Genomic DNA, 3,791 nt, shown 5'->3' on the forward strand with positions numbered 1-3,791 from the left:
TGTGAAAGTATCACCCTTGGTGACATTTGAACATTGTAAGCATCCCAGGCAAGGGAAAGTGCCCCTACGTGGTGTGGCCAAGGTTCGTTGAATGGGTCCTATATGTGTGGACCCTACATCAGCCTTAATCAAATGGTCACGAATATTCCGAGGTCTTCTGTGACACAGTAATGGGGAATCACTAAACTCCAATACCTCAGGATAGGATTGACCTAACAAGGGCCAATGTTTTTTAATACATTTAATTATTGATCCACCAAAGGGATGATAAGTGCTCACGAAAACCAATCGTGATTCCTCCTTCCGTTTTGTGTTGGGTTGCGTGGATTGGTTAAGAATATAGGGTGGATACCCTCTCTGTCGAAATCTGACATTCATTTCTTCGTGTCTAATTTTTTTGGTGTCAACATCTGATACTATACGATCTACACGATTATGTTGCGACTTGGGCAGTGCCCTCTTAACGTGTCGTGGATGACAACTGGAGTATAGCAGTAAACTGTTTTTATCCGTCGGTTTTATATATAAATCGCTAATTAAATGTCCAGTGTCAGTGAGCGTAATCCATGTATCCAAAAAATGTATTGAGTGTGAGTCTTGCAGGATAGTAAATTTTAGGGAGGTCACTCTTGTATTGAGATCCGAAAAAAACTCAAGAAACGAGAGCTATACTGGATCCATACCTTACAGACTCTCACCCCTAAGGGATTAAATAGGGAATATGAAGTACAATATGATTAATTGAATTGATCCTTTGCAGTGTCCAATTTTCCTATGGTGATTGTATTTGATTGTTCTATGTGTAATTTGATGCCATTGACTGTTTCCTTCTTTTTTAGGTCCTAAGCTAAAGCACTCTGTCACCTCAGAATCGTATTACATGTACATTTATTGAGGACTCCCTCTTCTGCATATTATAAATTAAATGAAAAATTATTTTCTCTATTGTGATACAGTATAAGTGCCTTATGACCAGATCATTCCCTTTCAGATAGGTATATTCTGTGGTGAACACTTTTAATACATCATTCCTATTCCTCCCATGTAATTCATTAAGTGTCCACTGTGTGTCCTCAGCGCGACTGTTGCACTGCGCATGACAGGAACTTCCCTGCGTCTCACTACTCTTTCTTCTGCGTTCCAGCACTCACACCGGAAGAGGGCACCACGCACTGCGCATGACAGGAACTTCCCTGCGTCTCACTACTCTTTCTTCTGCGTTCCAGCACTCACACCGGAAGAGGGCACCACGCACGCCACGCATGAACGGACACACATTACCGACACCACCATACACATGGCATTAATTGCCTCACCGGCTATAAGAAGGATGGGGCTTCATCTCTCTCATACTGCACGGCATGTCACCGCTTCACCTGTCTCATACATTCCCCCATCTACCAGGTATGTCATACACAGAATGTGTTTATGTCGCCCTTCCTGTTATTTAGAATGTACCTATTTCGCTCTATTTGACTAGTATGCCTTCTACCTATAGGCATTATAGAATGCCTGCCTCTCCAGATTCCCTTTCTTTCCTTTTTTCCCCCATGGAACATCCTTTGTCTATTAATTGATTTTGATGATACTGGGCTTCTGTGACTACACATTATTCCATGTATACCATGAAGCACAGCCCTTTATTAGAGTATGTCTCTTGTTTTATGCCATTTCTTCATTGTTATTGAAGATAGCCCCCTATATATTATGCATGGTGATCGTATTTCTTATCTGCAATTTTTCTTTATTATGTAAATTTAATTAGACCTTGTGTCATATTACATGCAATATATCCTGACCTGTGTACAGACAATGTTGGTTTAATTCCTGATTTATTAAAACATGCATTTTTCATTTATGCTTAGAAAAGGCCCTGATAAAGACCTTTTAGGTCGAAACGTTGGCCGATCTACTTTCTGTGGGGTTCTACCGATACAATAAAATATAATTTTTTGTGCATCTACATTGGAGTGCCGAAGTTTCTTTGATTTTTGCTAGTAATATATTACTTCAGAGCACCCATTTATTTGACAGTGAAGCGATCCCTTACTTCATTGATGTCATAGGTTAGTCATGTCGATGGTAATGTCATAGGGTCGTCATGGTGATGATGATTTCATAATGGTCGCCATGGCGACGATGATGTCATAGTGTCGTCATTGCAACGATGATGTCAAAATGGTCGTCATGGCGACGATGATGTCATAGATTCTTCATTGCGTTGATGATGTCATAGGGTCGTCATAGCGACGATGATGTCATAGGGTCTTCATGGCGACGATGATGTCATAGGTTCATCATGGCAACGGTATTGTCATAGGCTCGTCATGGTGATGATGATGTCAAAATGGTCGTCATGGCGACGATGATGTCATAGATTCTTCATTGCGTTGATGATGTCATAGGGTCATCATGGCGACAATGATGTCATACGGTCGTCATGGCGATGATAATGTCATATTGTAGTCATGGCAACGATGATGACATAGTGTCATCGTGGTGACGATGATGTCAAAGGGTCATAAGGGCAGCAATGTCATAGGGTCATAATGGCGACAATGATGTCATAGGGTCGTCATGGCGACGATGATGTCACAGGGTCATAATGGCGACAATGATGTCATAGGGTCGTCAAGGCGAAGTTGATGTCATAATGGGCGTCATGGCGACGATTATGTCATAGTATACACAACACATTAGCGGGCACCGCTCAATAATTAGCTATAAAAATGTTTTTATTTTTTTTTTAACAAAGGGGTGCTACAGTAAACCCACGCTGGGAATCAATTGGTATACAAAAAGAGAAAAGGGCATAGGACAAACAAAGACCATGCACTCCCAAATGTAATGGAAAATATCAAAAAGTTTTTATTAATAATACATCAACAACAAACAAACAACATATTAAAAAAAACATAAAAAAAACAGTAATAGTGTCTCCCTGACTGTTCAGACACAAATTTATCTGTTTAAAATATTCTTGTGTAGGCCAGATAACTAGAAGTTTGGTTTTGCAGTTCCACGGTTCAAATCTCAGTATTATCCAGCTTTTGGCCTTTTTTACATTAAAAAAACAGTAATAGTGTCTCCCTGACTGTTCAGACACAAATATATCTGTTTAAAATATTCTGGTGTAGGCCAGATAACTAGAAGTTTGGTTTTGCAGTTCCACGGTTCAAATCTCTGTATTATGCTGCTTTTGGCCTTTTTTACATAATAAAAACAGTAATAGTGTCTCCCTGACTGTTCAGACACAAATATATCTGTTTAACCACTTCGCACCAGAGCCTGTTTTTGCCTTCGTGACCGGGCCAATTTTTTCAATTCAGACCACTGTCACTTTATGAAGTAATTACTCTGGAACGCTTCAACGTATTCCCCTGATTCTGAGATTGTTTTTTCATGACATATTGTACTTCATGATAGTGGTAAAATTTCTTCGATATAACTTGCGTTTATTTGTGAAAAAATCAGAAATTTGGCGAAAATTTTGAAAATTTTGCAATTTTCAAACTTTGAATTTTCATGCCCTTAAATCAGAGAGATATGTCACACAAAATAGTTAATAAATAACATTTCCCACATGTCTACTTTACATCAGCACAATTTTGAAACCAAAATTTTTTTTTGTTAGGGAGCTATAAGGGTTAAAAGTTGACCAGCGATTTCTCATTTTTCCAACAAAATTTACAAAAACATTTTTTTAGGGACCACATCATATTTGAAGTCACTTTGAGGGGTCTTTATGACAGAAAATACCCAAAAGTGACACCATTCTAAAAACTGCACCA

General features: G+C 39.0%; 1 long non-coding RNA gene across 1 annotated transcript; it reads left to right on the top strand.

The window, feature by feature from the left end:
* The first annotated feature begins 649 nt into the window (after nucleotides 1-649).
* On the top strand, nucleotides 650-1,963 carry LOC141172509 (uncharacterized). Its single transcript, XR_012252481.1, has 2 exons — nucleotides 650-1,404; nucleotides 1,866-1,963. It is a non-coding gene; the product is annotated as an uncharacterized lncRNA (long non-coding RNA).
* The last annotated feature ends 1,828 nt before the right edge of the window (nucleotides 1,964-3,791 follow it).

This window comes from Phyllobates terribilis, unplaced genomic scaffold (assembly GCF_046119375.1).
Source record: "Phyllobates terribilis strain yellow unplaced genomic scaffold, ASM4611937v1 Scaffold_12__6_contigs__length_324123572, whole genome shotgun sequence".
NCBI lineage: Eukaryota > Metazoa > Chordata > Amphibia > Anura > Dendrobatidae > Phyllobates > Phyllobates terribilis.